Here is a 22244-nt window from a genome sequence, read left to right as displayed (position 1 = left end):
GTAAGCAGAACCAGGCCCGTTTCAGCCTCCGGATGTAAGCAGTAAGGGTATGTGCACACGTCTTTTTCTGATGAAATCCGATCTTAAAACCACCCGAAAAATCTCTAAATACGAAAAAGACTGAACGCGCTTATTTTTTAGGTAAAAACGAATTTACTGTTCTCATGTTCAGGCTTGTGCTTCTTTTAACTATTTATAACAGCGGCAAGCGTTTAAACGAAGTCACCGGACTGTTCTTCATGAGTTTTAGGCTCCATATTTTATAATAGAAGTCAGTCATCAGGCTCGAAAGATTCCCGGGCGTCTTTTTTTTTTTTTAAGACTTTTGGTAGCGTTTTTACATTAAAAATCGTCTAGAGGGATGCGGAGGGCACCAACAATAGTAAGATTAATTAAGAAGGATCCAACCACAGTAGGTCAAAAAATTTACATAAAAATCACCAGGCGAAACAAAGAAGACATACATCAAAAGCGGGGATCACCGTAGAAAAATTATCAATTTTATTACATGAGATATACAAGGCACCAAAAAAAGATTAAAAACATTTAAAATAGACAAAGGTTATTAGCATAACCTATAACCCTGGGAGCAATAACAAGCCCTACAAAACACCACCCGGTAGAACCAGGGATTGCTCCCATAACCCGACGCGCGTCGTCACAACTGTGACTTCATCAGGGGCACAATGAGGTCGTCATCTCCTACACCATTTTTATGCATGATGGTTATTTATACTCAATGAGCATGGCCGTCATTATTCTACCTGCCTGCTGCCTTGGGTGGTAAAGTATATGGGAGGGGAGGTGTATTTCTTATCTTGCTACACAATCTGGGTTTGGTTAACCCTATAGTTCCTCTTTGAATTTTTGAACACAGGTTCATATAGTGACCTTTATTATAGTTCACTATACTGGACCATTATTTGATGCCACAATACTCCATTCTGATTGGTTTAGAACTTTTATAGTCTGTATTTTCATATACTTATACCCCTGTTTCCTCCTTCCCCTTACCTAAATATTTGCATGTAGGTTAAATTTGCTGCATAAAGCCAACCATACACATTGTGTGTCTTTTTGCCCCCCAAATGCACACTCATAAATATCTGCATTTAGGATTTGGCTCTTGGTGTATTTAAAGTGATGTCCCTTGCCATATTATATATCTAGCTTCTTTGTATAGGGCTTAGGGTATTATACATCTTATATCTGTTCTGTGGACTTGCCACACACATGATATGTATATACCTGGTGGGTGTTTTGTAGGGCTTGTTATTGCTCCCAGGGTTATAGGTTATGCTAATAGACAAAGGTTATTTTAAATGTTTTTATTCTTTTTTTGGTGTCTTGTATATCTCATGTAATAAAATTGATAATTTTTCTAAGGTAATTCCTGCTTTTGATGTATGTCTTCTTTGTTTCGCCTGGTGCTTTTTACATTAAAAATCCCTACCAGAGATTTCATTGTTGAATTGAGTTAAAAAGATTGGACGCCACAAAAATTTGGGAAAAATGCTAAAAAAAAACAAAAAACCCACCCCATGGGTACTCAAAAATACAAAAACACTTGAAAAAGTGCTTATGGAAAGTGAAAAAGATGGCTCGTGGGAATTAATAAATTTCGGAATTTCCTGAAGTGCCGCCCTCTTAAAAGACTCGGCAAGTTTGACCATCTGAAAAAGACGTTATGCGCCATAAAGCTTTGTGCACACTATGATTTTTGAGGAGTTTCTGAAACCGGTGCACTCCAACAACATGTGAAATATTAATAAGCCATTCTGCTGGTCCGATGCTTAGAGCTTTTTTTTCCCATTTGAACAAAAAAAAAAACACGGGGGCGGTGCACATCAGTTCTGGAATCAAGTGTAAACTAAACACGAACACTGTACAAACAAAAGGCTGCAAAAACTGCTTCAGGATGAAAAAAAACTCAGCCAAACCACTTCAGGAAACTCCTCCAATGCTATGTGCACACTGCGTCTTCTTCAGGTGGTTTCAACCTGGAATCCACCTGAAAAAGCCTCCATGCATGGCTTCTCCAAAGCGTCATCTTGGTGGCAGGAGCTGAAATCATGCTGTCCGGAAGAGGAAGCAGATAAGGTGTCTCTCCTCATATGGGGTCAGAAATGGAGCAATCGTGTCACATGTAACGTTCACAGTCTGGGATACGTTATCTGATTTCATCATCATCTGGTGGCATCACCGACTTCTGCCGAAAGTTATCTCCCTTCTACCGAAATGTTTGTGCTGAAAGCGGGGGCTACATAGGCAATGATTCAGCAGTGTCCTGTTATCAAGAATTAGGGTAAAATCTGAAGGCCGTGTAATTATCCACCACCATTGTTCTGTTGCATATACAAAGTGCTTCTCACGAAATTAGAATATCATCAAAAAGTTCATTTATTTCAATGCAAAAAGGTGAAACACACATATTATATAGAGTCAATACACACAGAGTGATCTATTTCACGTGTTTATTTCTGTTAATGTTGATGATTATGGTTACAGCCCATGAAAACCCAAAAGTCATTATCTCAGTAAATTAGAATACTAACAAAAAACACATGTAAAGGCTTCCTAAGTGTTTAATAAGGCCCCTTTACATTTAGCGATGCACCAGCGATCCGACCAGCGATATGACGCGGTCAGGATCGCTGGTGCATCGCTAAATGATCGCTAGTGAGCAGATCTCACAGCGACGCAGCGCACGATACTCACCTTTCACACACAGCGATCCACACGTCCTGCCACCCGCGTCTAGCGTCGCTCGTCTCACACAGCAGGAAGCAGACGACGAGAAATGGAGCCGCGCGATCTTGTGTGATCAGCGACAGACAGCGGGGGAGCCGGTCGGAGGTAAGTATCAAACATAGCGATATCGCTATAACGTCACAAAATCGGTGACGTTTTAGCGATATTGCTAGCGATATCGCTATGTGTAAAACCCCCTTTAGTCTGTTTCTGTAGCTCCACAATCATGGGGAAGACTGCTGACCTGACAGATGTCCAGAAAGTGGTCACTAAGGCCGGTTTCACATTTGCGCTTCAGGGCGCAGCGATGGCCTGCGCTCGGCTGCTGCTAATCCCCGCCCCCTGCCGCGCCTCCGCCGGTAGCTCCGCCTCCGGGCGCATGACGCTGCATGCATCCCCTATCTTTATCACTGAGGACGCAGGCCGTGCGCAGTATGCGTTTGGCGGTGCCTGCGTCCTTTTGACGGTGCACCGAGCGCAACCAAATTGCAACAGGTTGCATTTGGCGCTGGTCGGCGCACCGTCAAAAGGACCCAGGCGCCGCAAAAACGCATACTGCGCACGGCCTGCGTCCTCAGTGATAAAGATAGGGGACGCATGCAGCGTCATGCGCCCGGAGGCGTAGCTACCGGCGGAGGCACGGCAGGGGGGGCTTAGCGGCCCTGAAGCGCAAATGTGAAACCGGCCTAACACACTCCACAGAAAAGGTCATTGCTAAAGAAGCTGGCTGTTCACAGAGTGCTGTATCCAAGCATATTATAATGGAAAGTTGAGTTGAAGGAAAAAGTGTGGTAGAAAAAGGTGCACAAGCAACCGGGATAACCTCAGCCTTGAAAGGATTGTTAAGAAAAGGCCATTCAAATATTTGGGGGAGATTCACAAGGAGTGGACTGCTGCTGGAGTCATTGCTTCAAGAGCCACCACACACAGACGTATCCAGGACATGGGCTACAAGTGTCACATTCCTTGTGTCAGGCCACTCATGACCAATAGACAACGCCCGAAGCGTCTTACCTGGGCCAAGGAGAAAAAGGACTGGGACTGTTGTCAGTGGTCCAAGGTGGTGTTTCCAGATGAAAGTAAATTCTGCATTTCATTTGGAAATGGGGTATCAGCCTACTCAGGAGAAAATGCACAACAAATATTTGTGTCGATTGTTTCCTGTTACCCTTGTCAAAATAAAAAAAAACTGGGGGCTAAAGGAAAATTATTGTGAAAAAAAAATAAAGTAAAATGTTCATTTTTTCCTTCCACATTTCATTCGTTCCTGTGAGGTTTTGAGGACTTTGTGTAGCAAAAAAACAGTCAAAAAAAAAAAAAAAGCACACTGCGTGTACCATTTTAAAGAATTTGGGGGCAAAAATGTCAGCGAATGCCACAAGATGGAAAAAAAAAAAGAAATGTGATTTCAATAAATCGCAAATTGTTTTTAAAAGCCTTATGCGTTTAGAAGACGATCAGAAGGCGTCAATTCTAATCAGCAAATCATTTTTCCATTTAATACCATTATTTTGAACAGTTGCTCAGTGCTTTTTTTCCAGCGTTTAACAAGAAACCAAACTGCAATAAGACCCAGTGTGATCATGCCCTAAGAGTAACACTAATCATCCAGCAGGGCGGCGCTAAAGAGCGTGGGGGTCACCACCTTCTTAGACGTATCACAAGCGTCTTCTTTGCTTCTCTCCATGTTTTTAGCATGTTTGCGATGTTTGGAAATTCTTTCCTGCCGGATACTCAGAAACAGCTGAACCGACCGCAGGACGGGAATCGTGGAGGCTTTATGTGGTGGTCCCCCCCAGCTGTGCGCCAGCGATTCGCGCCTGTGATAATGGCCGCCGCTTTCATGTCCACATTGTTGTATTTCTCTGATCTGTGGGTTTAAGAGCTGAGGTTAGCTATAGCTGTAGAGATGCAGCAGATCCATCACTAGATGTCTCGGCACACGTGGGGCCGTCATGTTATGTAATTTGTTGTACACCGCAGCTCGAAGGCTCCTGGGGGGTTACAAATATTGCACACCGTTATGTGTATGCAGGTTCCATGCAGAACTATGTGTTTTCCTGGTTACAAATGAGAGTAGTCTAGAAGAGGCGGCAGATGGAGCAGAGTAGCTCATGACTGCAGGATCAGACTACAATGAGATTGCTTAGAGTTGGTCTGCGTAGGAGCTGTGTACACAAAACGGCTCATGCCTTGATTTAACACTGCCCTAGTCCACCTGGGATGTTCTGCCTTAGACCATTACCACCATTAACTCCTTCACTTACCTAAATCACCATGAACATTACCATGCCTTCATTGCCCTAGATCATTAGAGTTCATATAATTAGCCCCTTCACTGCTGTAGACCACCAGGGATCTTATCATCAACCTCTTCAATGCTCTAGACCACCAGGGAGCTTATCATCAACCTCTTCAATGCTCTAGACCACCAAGGATCTGATCATTGACCCTTTCAATGCTCTAGACCACCAGGGAGCTTATCATCAACCTCTTCAATGCTCTAGACCACCAGGGAGCTTATCATCAACCTCTTCAATGCTCTAGACCACCAGGGAGCTTATCATTGACTCTTCACTACTCTAGACCACCAAGGATCTGATCATTGACCCTTTCAATGCTCTAGACCACCAGGGAGCTTATCATTGACTCTTCACTACTCTAGACCACCAAGGATCTGATCATTGACCCTTTCAATGCTCTAGACCACCAGGGAGCTTATCATTGACTCTTCACTACTCTAGACCACCAAGGATCTGATCATTGACCCTTTCACTACTCTAGACCACCAGGGATCTTATTTTCAACCTCTTCACTGCTCTATAAGAAAGAAAACACATGGAGCGTATGAACCACCAAGAGAGGTGTATTAAAAAGGTACATTTTTAATGGTAAGTATACAAAATATAGACAGCAATAATGTATCATAACAGATCAATACATCACGGAGTTATTCAAACTGGGTACAAGGTGCACCGGAAAAGTGGTGTCACCCCGAAGGTGCGAGCATAGATGGAGGAGCCTTCATATTAGATTATATAAAAATAAAGTACCAGTGCATACTGTATATTTATAGCAAAAGCCAAGGTACCGAGAACAGACTCTTATACTATGCTATGTGTTTTTAATATGGTACTTTCAGGTCAGTGACCAGTAAAATATATCCTTAACCCTTTAACCCCCAGAGTTTTTTTGGTTTTGCATTTTGGTTTTTCACTCCCCTTCTTCCCAGAGCCATAACTTTTTTATTTTTCCGTCAATATGGCCGTGTCAGGGCTTATTTTTTGCGGGACAAGTTGTACTTTTGAAAGACACCATTGGTTTTATCATATCATGTACTGGAAAATGGGAAAAAAATTCCAAGTGAAATTGCAAAAAAAGAGCAATCCCACATTGTTTTTTTGTTTGGCTTTTTTGCTAGGTTCACTAAGTGGTAAAACTGCCCTGCCATTATGATTCTCCAGGTCATTACGAGTTCATAGACACCAAACATGTCAAACAAGTGGTGAAAAAAAATTCCAAACTTTGTTAAAAAAAATTGCACCATTTTCTGATACCCGTAGTGTCTCCATCTTTCGTGATCTGGGGTTGGATGAGGGCTTATTTTTTGCACGCCAAGCTGACGTTTTTAATGATACCATTTTGGTGCAGATACGTTCTTTTGATTGCCCGTTTATTGCATTTTAATGTGGTGACCAAAAAAACATAATTCTGGCGTTTTGACTTTTTTTCTCGCTACGTCGTTTAGCGATCAGGTTAATACCAAATATGTGTAGGCTTGATTTTATTTTTAATGTTTTATTTTGAATGAGGCGAAAGGGGGGGTGATTTGAACTTTTTATATTTTTGTTATTTTTGTTAATATTTTTTAAAACATTTTCTTTTCACTTTTGGCATGCTTCAATAGTCTCCACGGGAGACTAGAAGCTGCCATAGCTCAATATGCTCTGCTACATAGAGGCGATGCTCAGATCGCCTCTATATAGCCCAGGATTGAGGATCCCCTTGCAACAGTAAAATCACAATTCCCAGAGGAGTAAGAACGAAGTTTAAAAAACAATTTACAAGATTCTTTGAATTCAAAAAGCTTGTCCCTACCTCCTGAAAACTTGTCCAGGAGGGCAATTTTGAGTTCAAGCGGGACCGGCCTACCAACAGGGTCCCCCACAGTGCTGCCGTTGCTGCTGAACCTCAAATTGAAGGTCAGTCACTTCCAGTGACAACCTCCGCAGCTGCTCCGCCAGCACAGAAACGGGATCCATGAACCCGGAAAAAGAAAAAAAAACGCACCAAAACGAGAAAAACACACGCAAGAAAAAAATCAAGTGTCAGGATTTTTTTCCCCTCTATAAATAAGTACAGCTGGTGATAGTGTCACGCTGGGTGAAGGAGCAACTAGGTGGTGCACAACAACGGGAAGAGGACAGGGAAGCCCAAACACTAGGAAAGGGGGGAGTGGAGGCCCCCATAGGCAGATCTGACAACACCCTGAATCCCCTAACATCCTTAAATAGGTTCCGCACCTATTGCCGAGCAGGAGCCTAATCCCTGACTGACCCTAGTGATAGGCCCTGGACAGGGGGGGTGTGTGTTATCAGCCCCCACTACAACTAAAGACAAAATGGATAAACAAATGAGGGAATACACTTAGCTTGTGAAGACACAAGAGAGATCACACCAAAAATCCTCCAAGAGTACTCCAAAAAGACATTAGCCCACTAATAGCACTTCCAACCAGAACAGAGGAAAATAGAGCTTTCACCAGTGCCTTATTAAAGAGACTAAAGGTATTTAAACATCCAACAAGGGTGTAATAATCAGCAGCAGAAGGTGAAGGTCACCACTAGGTCCTAGGGGGAGAAGGATATCACTCCACAACAGAGTTGCAAAGATCAAGAAGGTGCTTGCAGAGCCAAACATAATGACCTTCTACAGCCGGATCCAGAATGTCTGCCTGACACACCAGTGATATTTAGATCATCAAGGATCTCATCATTGATCCCTTCACTTCTCTAGACCACGAGGGATCATCATTGCTCCTTTCACTTTTCTAGTCCACCAGAGAGCTTACAAACTGTATAAAAAATAGAAATTTTGCAATTTTCACAGTAGCCACTGGAGCTAAAATTCTACTTTACTATTTTTAGGACATTATATAGATATATTAGGCACAATACCCTGAACTGGCCCTATCTTTTATATTGAAGTTTCTAAGGAGTATTTGCAAAGGTCAAGGGAGGGGGAGGAGGTGAGCTGTGAATTTGCCTTTTGTGAGTAGTGGATCCTGTGTTATCAGCTGTGTATAGAGGTGTTTTATCTGTTATTTTAATCCTGTCTCTGATGATAAAAAAAACTGTTGAATACTGTTCTTGAAAGGACAGGAAATATAAGTTTAAAAAAGTCAAATCTGCCAGTGTGAAAATTGCATTACTAGCTTTGTTTTTTTTTTTTAAAAATGAAAAAATTGCCAAAAGATTAGTGGGTTTCCAGGGCTTGAGACCTTCCCCCCAGTGTCAGACTGAAGAACATTGGGTCCACCGGTGGATTTGATCCTGAGGGCCCACCTTTCCCCTCCACTGAAAAGCCTACTTAAGGAGAAGCCAGGGCCCACCGGAGGATTCTCCGATTCTCCGATGGGCCAGTCCAACCCTGCCTCCACCGATCAGTACAAGCAGCACTCCGCAGCTCCGAGTCCTGACTGCACAGAGCAGTATAGGCCGTTAAATGAGTGCGATCGACTATAATGAAGTTTATTGACCTCTTTCCACTGGCTGACGAAGAATGATGGGCACCGAACAATCTCTAATAGATCGTTCAGTCCCTGTAAATATCATATTATTGGGCAGCACATCTCCTGTTTACATCGGGCAAAGTGTTTTCGAGAGCAATGACTTTTGTTCTGGCATGAACAATCCAATCACTCGATGAAAGAGCAGCATTTTGCTCCTACATTTGGTGTTTGCCTACATGTTTACACCCCTGAACTCTCTTCTGGGCAGCCGGGATTTATAAATGTGAATAATACATAAAGACACACAGTGTATGTGACACACACACTATATGTTACACACAAACATACATACACACCACATACCAACTGTATATACACAGAGCACATACGCACACACATATGTATACACAGCAGACACACGTATACACACGTATGCATAGAACACATATATACACATACAATAGGGAAAATAAGTATTTGATGCACTGCCGATTTTGCCAGGTTTCCCACCTACAAAGAATGGAGAGGTCTGTAATTTTTTATCGTAGGTACACGTCACCTGTGTGAGACAGAATCTAAAAATAAAATCCAGAAAATCACAATGTATGATTCTTACATAATTCAATTGAATTTTATTGCATGAAAAAAGTATTTGATCACCGACCAACCAGCAAGAATTTTGGCTCTCACAGACCTGTTACTTTTTCTTTAAGAAGCCTCCTACTCTGCACTCATTACCTGTATTAATTGCACCTGTTTGAACTCGTTACCTGTATAAAAAACACCTGTCCACACAATCAATCACACTCCAACCTCTCCACCATGGCCAAGACTAAAAAGCTGTCTAAGGACACAATTGTAGACCTGCACAAGGCAAGGACAATAGGCAAGCAGTGTTAGGCGTCGGATTTCTGGCTCTGCACAGCAGGAATCCAGAGCCGTACATTCAGCGGTCTCCCATTCCGCGCCGACCGCTCAGGGCCCTGCTCAGCAATCACGGCGAGCCAGGCGTGCTGCTCAGACTTGTTCTGTGAGCCTGGATGTTGCTGCCACCTCTGGTGCAGCAATGGTAGCGCAACCTGCTCCGCAGGGAACCGCTCCAGAGGCTGTCCTCGTGCCGCGCTACTAGGCATGCCCACATCTTGACTTCTAACTGGAGAGCAGGGGTCACGTGCTCAGGTCCTGCGTCGAATCTGATTGGTTCCTTCCAGGGTACTGGAAGGTCCCGGAAGCGCATGGCTATAAAAAGCACGCATGGCAGCTCAGCCATGCACTAGTGTAGCATATTATGCTGTGTGTGTATAGTGATGGATGCATGGACTGGTGACTGACTTATTAAGAAACCCCTTCCCTCTGATAATACGAATGGTGACAGAGTGTTGGTGATAGTCAGCTCCCATTACTGGCGAACCAAGCGCCACTGTGTTTCCTGCACTGCACACTAGCATCCGACGGTGACCGGTCTTCCGGCGCCGTCGTCTAGAGGCTGTAGTTATTGCCGCGCTGCGGTAGCAGCGTCCTTTGGCGTTTGCGGTTGCAACGCCACCCGCTGGTTATCCTGTGAGGCTAACAGGGCCAGCGCCTTTGTAATGGTTTTCTGTAAGGCGACTCTGTGTCTGAACAGAGCCGCTCTTAGCGTTCGGGTGACGTTAACCCAAGCGCATTACTTCACCTTGTGGAGTATCTGCCATTGTCCAGCAGCGGTCTTATCATCTACCGCACGGTGGACCCCGGGCAGCGAACGCACCTCCTATTATTTATATCTGGTGCGTTTCGCCGACCATAGCAAGCAGCTTGGTGAGAAGGCAACAAATGTTGACACAATTATTAGAAAATGAAAGAAACACACGATTACTGTCAATCTTCCTCGGTCTGGGACTCCATGCAAGGTCTCGCCTTGTGGTGTAAGGATGATTCTGAGAAAGGACAGACATTAGCGCAGAATTAGTAAAACACTACGCTGTCATGGATTAAAATCCTGCGGGGCACGCAATGTCCCCCTGCTAACGCTAGCACATGTCCAGGCCCGTTTGAAGTTCACCAGTGACCATCTGGATGATCCAGAGGAAGCATGGGAGAGGGTTATGTGGTGAGATGAGACCAAAATAGAACTTTTTGGTATCAGTTTTGGAGGAAGAAGAAAGATGAGTAAAACCTCAAAAACACTGACCCAACTGTGAAGCATGGTGGGGAAAACATACTTTGTGGGTGCTTTCCTGCAAAGTGCTTTCCTGCAAAGTGGACAGGACGACTGCACTATATTGAAGGGAGAATAGATAGGGTTATGTATTGTGAGATTTTGGCCAATCTCCTTCCTTGCGTTGAAGATGGGTTGCGGCTGGGTCTTCCAGCATGACAATGACCTGAAACAGACAGCCAGGGTAACTAAGGAGAGGCTCCGTAAGAACCATTTCAAGGTCCTGAACTGGGCTAGCTTTCAAATTCGACAGTGTATCAAATACTTATTTTTCCCCCTTTTATGTATACATAATGCATACATATACACAGAGCGCCTACACATATGTATACACAGACCACATACATGCACATACACAGAGCACATACACAGAGCATACACAGCATACACATATAAACGTGTACACACAGAGCATATACACTTACATGTACACACATAACACATTGATGTATATGTATACACTTGCAGAACAAAGACACATGTATACACAAAGCAAATACATATGTATACACAGCACATACGCACACACTTATACACATGCACACACACGCTGCAGAGGACTTACCAGAGTGTTACCTCCTCTTCAGCTCTTCTAGATTCCCATAGGGTGCAGGACCTTTGGTAACATAATAGACACATGACCATGATGTCATCAAAGATCCTGCTGCACTTTTAACATTGGAATCTACACTGATAAGGCAGGACTGGTATTATAAGTGCAGGTCCTGGGGTAATTGGTGGGAGTCTTTCTGGGAGTGGTTGCACTGGTGACGGGTACACTTTAAACAATTGGTAATTTTCTGATGATGGCTTCCCTTTAAATATCCTTGATTATTCTTACTCAACTCCAGTCCTCAAAATCCCCTCGACAGGTCATGATTTGAGGACATCCTATAAAGAGAACTGATGTTAATTTCCGATGCTTTGCTAATAATTCCATTGCCTGTGCAATACAAAGGAAACGAAAGTTTAAAAAAAGAAAAAAAAAATTAAAACCTCAGTCTTGTCACCCGGCAGACTAGTTACAAAAGTCTGGTTGCCTTTAGCACATTTACATGCACAACGATCGCCGGGCTCACGTCAGAAGATTATTGGGTAATACATCAGTGAGATAGACTGGCAGGCGCCCCCGTTCCCCATGTACAGTATCGTGGATACGTTTCCTTGTAGCCCGGACAGTCCACAGGCTTTATGTCACAAAGGCTATAAGACTTACTGAACTGCATCCAGACCCCTGGGTGGCTCCACTTGGGAGGCGAGAAATAATCACGAACATTACAAGGAGATTAATTAGTTTAATAAGAAAGGATGAAAATATTTGTCCAACTTCACAGTCTCCGACCCCTCAGCAAATAGAGCCCCATTGTTCCCCTGGGATTCTTATGTGCTCTCTTGTGTAAGTGCAAATTCAAAGGCACCGGGGGAATTAAATCAGAAGTGACTTGGATTTCTTAAGATACAAGAATTAACTCTTAATATTGCCTAATAAAATGTTCTGCAGATATATAATAAACAACATGTTGTGCTTTACTAAGAGAACGACATCTTAATACACCTAGATGCATCACATACTGAGATGGGCAGGGGCGTAACGTCCATAATGGCAGACCATGCAACCGCTATTGGGTTCATGAGTCGGGGCTGGGGCACCGGGCCATTGTCACAATTCATCATGGAGCCAAAGGCATTGCATGAGCAGAACTAGATCAGGATAGGTTTTTTAGGCTGTAAATAGAAACCAACATTTTTTGATTCACTAACAGCATTAAAACGTTTAGGAACTTAAAATTATGCAGTGATTTAATTTTATTTATACAAGACTGGAAATCAGATATAATATTGGGCATGGATGAGGTGCCATCAGAAAACTCCAGAAACCATTTACAGTTGTGGCCAAAAGTATTGACACCCCTGCAATTCTGTCAGATAATACTCAGTTTCTTCCTGAAAATGATTGCAAACACAAACTCTTTGGTATTATTATCTTCATTTAATTTGTCTTAAATGAAAAAACACAAAAAGAATTGTCCTAAACCCAAATTGGATATAATTCCACACCAAACATAAAAAAGAGGGTGGACAAAAGTATTGGCACTGTTCGAAAAATCATGTGATGCTTCTCTAATTTTCACACTTGCAGCCAGCTGACATGGATTAAAGTTGACTCAACCTCTGTCCTGTGTCCTTGTGTGTACCACATTGAGCATGGAGAAAAGAAAGAAGACCAAAGAACTGTCTGAGGACTTGAGAAACCAAATTGTGAGGAAGCATAAGCAATCTCAAGGCTACAAGTCCATCTCCAAAGACCAGAATGTTCCTGTGTCTACCGTGCGCAGTGTCATCAAGAAGTTTAAAGCCCATGGCACTGTGGCTAACCTCCCTAGATGTGGACGGAAAAGAAAAATTGACAAGAGATTTCAACGCAAGATTGTGCGGATGTTGGATAAAGAACCTTGACTAACATCCAAACAAGTCCAAGCTGCCCTGCAGTCCAAGGGTCAACAGTGTCAACCCGTACTATCCGTCGGCGTCTGAATGAAAAGGGACTGTATGGTAGGAGACCCAGGAAGACCCCACTTCTTACCCCGAGACGTAAAAAAGCCAGGCTGGAGTTTGCCAAAACTTACCTGAAAAAACCTAAAACCTTTTGGAAGAATGTTCTCTGGTCAGATGAGACAAAAGAAAAGAAAAGAACACGGTCCCTACAGTCAAACATGGCGGAGGTTCCCTGATGTTTTGGGGTTGCTTTGCTGCCTCTGGCACTGGACTGCTTGACCGTGTGCATGGCATTATGAATTCTGAAGACTACCAACAAATTTTGCAGCATAGTGTAGGGCCCAGTGTGAGAAAGCTGGGTCTCCCTCAGAGGTCATGGGTCTTCCAGCAGGACAATGACTCAAAACACACTTCAAAAAGCACTAGAAAATGGTTTGAGAGAAAGCACTGGAGACTTCTAAGGTGGCCAGCAATGAGTCCAGACCTGAATCCCATAGAACACCTGTGGAGAGATCTAAAAATGGCAGTTTGGAGGAGGCACCCTTCAAATATCAGGGACCTGGAGCAGTTTGCCAAAGAAGAATGGTCTAAAATTCCAGCAGAGCATTGTAAGAAACTCATTGATGGTTACCGGAAGCAGTTGGTCGCAGTTATTTTGGCTTAAAGGTTGTGCAACCAAGTATTAGGCTGAGGGTGCCAATACTTTTCTCTGGCCCATTTTTGGAGTTTTGTGTGAAATGATCAATGTTTTGCTTTTTGCTTCATTCTCTTTTGTGTTTTTTCATTTAAGACAAATTAAATGAAGATAATAATACCAAAGAATTTGTGTTTGCAATCATTTTCAGGAAGAAACTGAGTGTTATCTGACAGAAATGTAGGGTTATCAATGCTTTTGGCCACAACTGTACAACTCTTCCTGGCCTAACACAGAAGGTATGGCGTTTTCTCATAGCATTTCCTTAAACTTGGTAGATTCGATCCTGCCCTCTGCACACTGCAGATTTCCAGTGGGAAAGGCAAGAAAGATGCCCCAGAGAATCAAAAAGTTACCGCCATTCTTCAATCTTGATGTCAACAAACTACCACCATGCTTCATTGTAGGCATTGCTGAGCCACTGCCATGCTTCACTGTATGCATCCAGAGCCACCGCCATGCTTCATTGTCGGCATTCTGAGCCAACAATGAAGCATGAAGCCGACATTGTTGGTGTCAGGACTGCAGCCGCAGACGCAGCCCTGCAGACGCCTCCACGCTGACGACGCGGGGCGGGCGTCCCCCGAGGATGCAATATGGACCCTCTATACCACAGAGGGGGACCCGAGCCTACCCGAACTAGGGAAGTGCAGCTACCGGGATACTGTGGCAGCTGAGCATGTGGACAAGGACACGTAGGACTTGATGACACTGCACAACTTCAGGTATAAATAAAGTAAAGTTTACTTAAAGTAAAGTCACAGTACATAGACAAAACAGGACTAAACCAGGCTCCCGATTCCACACCTCCCAGAAAGGTACCACCCAGTGGACCCCAAGGCACCATCGGATCACCGAGGCACTCATAAGCGGGACATTGGGACACAGGCAGGACATCAGGACACACGAGGTCATCAGGACATCAGGGTACACGAGGTCATCAGGACACACGAGGTCATCAGGACATCAGGGTACACAAGGTCATCCAGACGCAGGCAGGACATCAGGGTCACCCACAGGACATCAGAGTCACCGGCAGACATCAGACGGGAGTCATTTGGTTCCGGACATTCAACACGACCTACAGGCACCATTGCAGTCATCCAGCTCCAGGCAGCGGTCATCAGGTTCCAGACTGCGGTCGTCAGGCTCCGGGCATCGGACCTAGGAAGGAACTCAAGCGTGATGGTGCTAACACCGCAGGATTGCTGGGCCTGCATGGAGCTAGCACTGCATGGTAGTCAGAGCACAGCATAGTAGATGCTCAGCAGGAACACCGGTTACAGGAGTCTCAGAGTCACTGGGTGCGGGACTCTAAACACAGAGGAATTCCAGGAACATAACACAGCAGACAGTTCAGACATGGTCAGGTACAGGATAGGTACAGGATAGGTACAGGATCAAGGATTCAAGCCTGGATACACCGCCTCCAGGGCAGGGCGAATTTAGACAGGGGGTACAGGACAGGTACAGGATCAAGGATTCAGGCCCGCATATACCGCCTCTGGGGCAGGGCGAGGGAACAGGACAAAGCAGGAATCAAGGCAGGGACTTTGGTACCATAACCGAGACAGAGGAGGTCCAGGAACACAGACGCGAGACACACATGACAAAGTTCAGGAGCTTTGTGAGTAGCTCTGGCCCTGCCCATAGGGCATGGTATGTTTATAAAGGAGCTGCCCCTCAGCAATTGGCTGAGGACAGCATTTCAAGTACACACACTAACCCTGATAAAAGCAGGGGAGGTGTGGCCACGCACGCCCTAAGCACACACAGAAACCATTGCAGCACAATCAGTGCAGGAACTGCAGTTAGAGCACCTGGCCATGGCTGCCAGCCAAGACACACGTGGAAAGTCATGCACAAGCTGCAAATGACCTCACAACCCGCGGACAGCTTCCACAGCGGCGACCAGGGACCGCACATGCGAATGGTCAAGCAGCAGAGCAAAGACCCAACACCACATGTGCAGCTACGCAGCAGAGCAGGGAACCGAGCAGGCTCCATACAGGTAAAAGCCAGCAGTATCCCAGCTCAATTAGGGGGAAAGGAGTAAGGGGTTAAAGCAAAAGACATGCATTGTCACACCGACAACCAAATACAAACAGAATGGCGTGACAGTTGGCATTCTGAGCCATCGCCATGCTTCACTGTAGGCAAACTGAGCCACCACCATGTTTCACTGTAGGCATCGCCGAGCCATCACCATGTTTTACTGTAGCCATCAATGAGCCACTACCATGCTTCACTGTAGATATCAACAAGCCACTACCATGTTTTCTTTAGGCATTAGAAAGCCCCCACCACGTTTCGCTGTAGGCATTACAAAGCCACTGCCATGCTTCACTGTAATTATCACCGAGCTACCGCCATTTTTCACTCTTGGTGTCAACCATCTACCGCCATGCTTCATTGTAGGCATTGCTGTGCCCTTTCTATGCTTCACTGTGGGCATTTTTAGTCACTGCCATACTTCACTGTAGGCATGGCCGAACCACTGCCATGTTTCACTGTACACATTCCAAGCCTTCGCCATGCTTCGCTGATTGCATCCTGAGCATCCTTGTCATATTAGCTGTGTTGAAAATATATCATAATTAATAAAAAGTGCGAATCCAATAATGGGAAAAAAAAAGAAAAACATACCCTTGATAACCTGTTCAAAAATATTGCATCTATTTCGGGTAAATGTTGCAAAATAGAATAGTATAGAAAATATATAGATTCCATCGTAAGTAAAAATTCTATTCTATCATATGTCCTTGAAAGCAATGTCTAAAAATATACATGTCTTATCATCATATCATTTATTTTTAAACTGCATCCCCCACAGGGATGCAAGAGGTAGTGTCCTAGATTGTGACCCAGGACCCCAGTACTATAAGGCAATAGTGATAATCTCTGAACCACTGAAAAGGAGACAGAAGGGACTTTGGGACCAAACCAAATCATAAGACCCAAAGGACCCCATTGCAGGGACCATAAATAATTGTAAGCTATGGATGGAGGCACTAAAGTTACTGGACAGCAGGGTCGGGAGGGATAAGTCCTCGGGCTTTAGGGCCAGGGTTGTACTAAGCTCACCCCTCCGCTTTCTGTATTGGTTCTCAGACACACTCAGTGCAGAGTTTATTACAGATGATTATCGTGTTTATTCATGGTGGTCCGAGCCTCATACACTCAGCAGAAGAGGGCCTGGTGAGATGTTTGTAGCTCCGGCTAAGAGGCCTTATTCTGCTCGAGTGCTGCTTGACCTAATAAAGTGAAGATCACTCGAAGCTCATTGGGAAAAATAAGCTTTTAGTCCTTCTGCATATTATTTATGCATTTTTTTTATTACAGATGCTTGTAAGCCCATCCGGGGCGACACTTTCCCAAATTACAACACAACACTCCAGGAACCCACTCCATCTGCCTGCATTGGTCCCCGAGATCACGTGAAATTGGTCGTAGCAAATACCGCCCTATTTGTCAGGAATATCGATGCAAACTTTCTTTTACCAGCTCCCTCTCCCAGAAAAAAAATATGTTACGGCCATTTTACTAAAACATGAAAAAATAAAATTGTACTGGGAATTAGGCATGGGTGTTCGGGGTTAATACTTAAAGGGACTGTCCATCCGAAATTGACCTAATGTTTAAATCAAGTTTTTTTATGTTAGATGTATGTTTAAAAATATAATTTTTTTTTCAGTTTTTCATGTTTCGATTAATTAAACCCCCCTCCCCCCGAAATCTTTCAACTTTCGTTTGCTACTGTGTCTAATATTCAACTAATTCTTGTCTGGTAAGGCAGTCACATATACGTAGGCTGAGATAGGCTGGCTCTGCCCCTACTGACTTATGTTCAAGTATTTTTTGTACATGCTCTGAGCTGGAATTTATTGTGATGGGAGGAGAGGAGGGGAGCTGTGACATCATCTATAGTGAATGGGTGGATTCTGTGTTATCTACTGTATATAGAGATGTTATCAGTCATTATACAGAAGGAGGAGGTGAGCTGTGACCTCATCTATAGTGAATGGGTGGATCCTGCGTTATCTACTGTATATAGAGATGTTATCAGTCATTGTACAGAAGGAGGAGGTGAGCTGTGACATCATCTATAGTGAATGGGTGGATCCTGCGTTATCTACTGTATATAGAGGAGTTATCAGTCATTGTACAGGAGGAGGAGGGGAGCTGTGACATCATCTATTGTGAATGGTGGATCCTGTGCTATCTACTATATATAGAGGTGCTAGCAGTCATTGTACAGGAGGAGGAGGTGCTCTGTCACATCACCTATTGTGAATGGTGGATCCTGTGCTATCTGCTATATATAGAGGTGTTAGCATTCATTGTACAGGAGGAGGAGGAGGTGAGCTGTGACATCAACCTGTTGTGAATGGTGGATCCTGTGTTATCTACTGTATATAGAGGTGTTAGCAGTCATTGTACAGGAGGGGGAGGAGGTGAGCTGTGACATCACTTATTGTGAATGGTGGATCCTGTGTTATCTACTGTATATAGAGGTGTTAGCAGTCATTGTACAGGAGGGGGAGGAGGTGAGCTGTGACATCACTTATTGTGAATGGTGGATCCTGTGTTATCTACTGTATATAGAGGTATTAGCAGTCATTGTACAGGAGGAGGAGGTGAGCTGTGACATCACCTATTATAAAGTGTGGATGCCCTGTTATAAATGTGTTATTATCTGGCATTGTAATCCTGTCTCTGAAACTGAGACTGCTGAAAAGTGATCAGTACAGAAAAGGAAGTATGAGACTAATATTAAGACATAGTGGCCAGTGTGAATAAAGCAATATTTCTGAATTTGTGTCTAATTTACTAAAATGTAAAAAAAAAACAAAAAAACAAACTATATATATATACACAGTATATATGCAGTATATATACTGTATAAATATAACATTCCCTTTAAATATGTCAATAAATCATTGCTAGGATTAGTAGGGTAGGGGGGTCTTGCTCGTACTGTAAAACATTAAGAAAAGTCATAGGGGTTTTCCAACATGTCAAATGTCTTTCCTATTCCTGACAAATATATCCGGTTTACTGTTGATCCTTTGCCAAACGCAATAAAAATATAAACAACAGAATAACCACAACCTGTCACTTTTCCTTTCCAGGCAGCTATAGAAATTTCTATGTTATTTACAGAGTGGGACTCCTGGAGTTGATGGTAAAAATTACCAATATGATATTAACCATGAGTTATTTAGTAGCTAAAAAGAATAAAATTAATACCGCCATACAAAACATAAAAATGCTATAGTATAAAATGAACACAGTAAATAATACTGCCATACAGTACATAATTAATACCACCATGTAGTACATAAATAACACCCTCAAATAGTTGTGACATCCTATACCGGATTGCCAGATTTTTTATTTCCTAATGTGTCAAACGGTTCCTCTTCTTTTTAGTCCTCAGGACACGGCATCGGTGGCTTCCATAAAGAATTTCACATTTTGATTCATCCGACAACACAATAGTTTTCTATTTCACCTCTGTCCAGTACAAATGAGCTTTGGTCCAGAGAAGATGGCAGTGTCACTGGATTGTGTTGATATATGAATTCTTCTTTGAATGGACAAGAACCCCCGAGACAGGTGTCTACAGATGGAAAAAAATCTCTGAGCAGCTGTCTCCAAAAAGACAAGAACCCTGAAACAGCTATCTGTAGATGGACTATAACCCATAGACAGCTGTCTACAGATGGACAAGTGGGCCAAAACAGCTGTCTACAGGTAGACAAGAACCTCAAAGCAGCTGCCTAATGATGGGAAAAGAATCTCAAAACAGCTGTCTACAGGTAGACAAGAACCTTAGAATAGATGTCTGCAATAGACAGACACCCCTAAAACAGCTGTCCACAGATGGACAAGAATCTCAAAACAGCTGTCTACAGATGGAAAGGAACCCCCAAAACAGCTGTCTACAGGTAGACAAGAACCTCAAAGCAGCTGCCTAATGATGGGAAAAGAATCTCAAAACAGCTGTCTACAGGTAGACAAGAACCTTAGAATAGATGTCTGCAATAGACAGACACCCCTAAAACAGCTGTCCACAGATGGACAAGAATCTCAAAACAGCTGTCTACAGATGGAAAGGAACCCCCAAAACAGCTGTCTACAGATGGATAAGAACCTCAAAACAGCTGTCTACAGATGGATAAGAACCTCAAAACAGCTGTTTACAGATGGATAAGAACCTCAAAACAGCTGTCTACAGATGGAAAGGGACCCCCAAAACAGTTGTCTACAGATGGATAAGAATCTCTGAACAGCTGTCTCCAAAAAGACAAGAACTCTGAAACAGCTATCTGTAGATTGACTACAACCCATAGACAGCTGTCTACAGATGGGCAAGAACCTCAAAGCAGCTGTGTAATGATGGGAAAAGAATCTCAAAACAGCTGTCTACACATAGACAGGAACCTTAAAACATATGTCTGCAATAGACAGACACCCCTGAAACAGCTGTCCACAGATGGACAAGAATCTCAAAACAGCTGTCTACAGATGGAAAGGAACCCCCAAAACACCTGTCTACAGATGGAAAGGAACCCCCAAAACAGCTGTCTACAGATGGAAAGGAACCCCCAAAACAGCTGTCTACAGATGGACAGGAAACCCCGAAACAGTTGTCTACAGATGGACAAGAACCCCAAAACAGTTGTATAAAGCTAGGTGTCTCTGGCTTGGTTTCAGGGGTGGGATGCCTCGCGGTGCAGTGCAAACATGACTTTTTCCGTGAAATTGCTCTTTGAACCATAGAAATATAAAAATTACAACCGAAGATGTTCTGTGTTACCAGGGTCTCAAGGAAAATGGAAGAGGTCATGAAAATGATTTCTCTCCCGCTCCAAGAAATAAAGGCTTATTATTGTCGGCGGGAGCGCCTGCTGATTCTTGCATTCCTCTGGTTCATCCGCCATGAACTTTAAACATCGCTCTGCTGTCTTTGGATTGATGAGATCTGTAATCTGAAAGACTCGCTCATGTCGTATAATCAAATAAATAAAAAATCAGATTCCAAAATTATTATGTTCACTTATCTACCTGCAAGGAGGGTACTGCAAAAATATTTTACAAAGCAGCTCCACCCAAAATTCATCTTTGGTTGACCCTCAGTGCCATTTCTGTTAGCGGAGATGTCTATGGTGTGATCGGTCAGGTTTCTAGTGACTATAATTAAAGGATTTGATGGGCGAATTAATTTAAAAGGGTACTCCGATCATAAACATTTTTTGGTACATCCAGGGGAAAAGCCATGAACTCTCTTGTCCTGTGATCTGTATTCACTGACAACTGTACTCTCTCCCCATAGAAATGAATGCCTGCCTTGACCCCTCTCTATTGAAATCTATGGGGGCTACAGTAAAATTACGTTTTATTCAGTGATAGTTCTGCTGGATTCCTGTGAACAGATGATGCATATTGGGACCTGGACTCTTAGATTGCATGACTGCATATGAAAAAAGAAGATATAGCCTATTAATTAATCAGCAGAATATTTACTTTGGATGTGAATGGAGAAGGAAATTGCATACAAAATACAGAAAGCAAAATCAGGACAAGATAAATGGGAGAAAGTATTTAAAACATTACACAACATTATATGTGCAAGAAACATTAATTGGGACAGATCCTGCTGCTGCTTTCCAGTAAGTGTTTATCTCATCCTAGAACAGGAATCACAGCTGCACTGCTCAGTATTGTATAGTGTCTTACATTCTGCTGCTGCTTTTGAGCATGTGCTACATAGAGAATGGAGAGCAGGAATCCCTCATATCTGTGTGTGCTGTGAATGAAAGACATCATAGCTGCCATTCTCCACCCAGTAGCTCAGAGACAACTGGAAATTTAAGATAGATGCTGCAATGGGGACAAATGCAAGATACAAGTTATGTAAAGTGTTATTTATCATGTACTCACATAACGGCTTAGAATTAAAAAGGTCGGACGCTCGGGTGCTCGTTTTGAGTAACGAGCATAATGGAAGTCAATGGTAAACTCAAGCATTTTTACCGCAAACCCTAACAGGGGGTCTGGGTGTAGGGGTAGGAAAATTGGTGAAATGGATGGAAATAGCATGGGGAGGACCCCTGGAGTATTGCTCCACTTTTACTGACTGACAATAAAACATACCAAACCGAAGAAAAAATGTATTTTACAGGAGAAAAGGATAGGAAACCTTTCATCTAAACCTACAGTTTTTGTGTCTGGGTCGCACATGTAGCAGAGCTGAATGTGCTGTGGACGTAGGCCTGGCTGGGTGACGCTAACACAGAGCAGAGTCAGCGACGTGGGCAACCACGATAGCCCCAGAGAACGTTAAGGGTGTGTGCACACGCTGGGGATTA

The 22244-nt window shown here is 43.5% G+C and overlaps 1 long non-coding RNA gene across 1 annotated transcript; it reads left to right on the top strand.

Annotated features, from left to right (window-relative positions):
- The first annotated feature begins 5060 nt into the window (after window positions 1–5060).
- On the top strand, window positions 5061–20920 carry LOC141101019 (uncharacterized). Its single transcript, XR_012234851.1, has 2 exons — window positions 5061–5642; window positions 19303–20920. It is a non-coding gene; the product is annotated as an uncharacterized lncRNA (long non-coding RNA).
- Window positions 20921–22244: the final 1324 nt, after the last annotated feature.

This window comes from Dendrobates tinctorius, unplaced genomic scaffold (assembly GCF_039654945.1).
Source record: "Dendrobates tinctorius isolate UK_male_01 unplaced genomic scaffold, ASM3965494v1 ptg000113l, whole genome shotgun sequence".
NCBI lineage: Eukaryota > Metazoa > Chordata > Amphibia > Anura > Dendrobatidae > Dendrobates > Dendrobates tinctorius.
The sequence above is the reverse complement of the archived record's forward strand: the minus strand, read 5'-3'. Positions and strand labels throughout refer to the sequence as shown.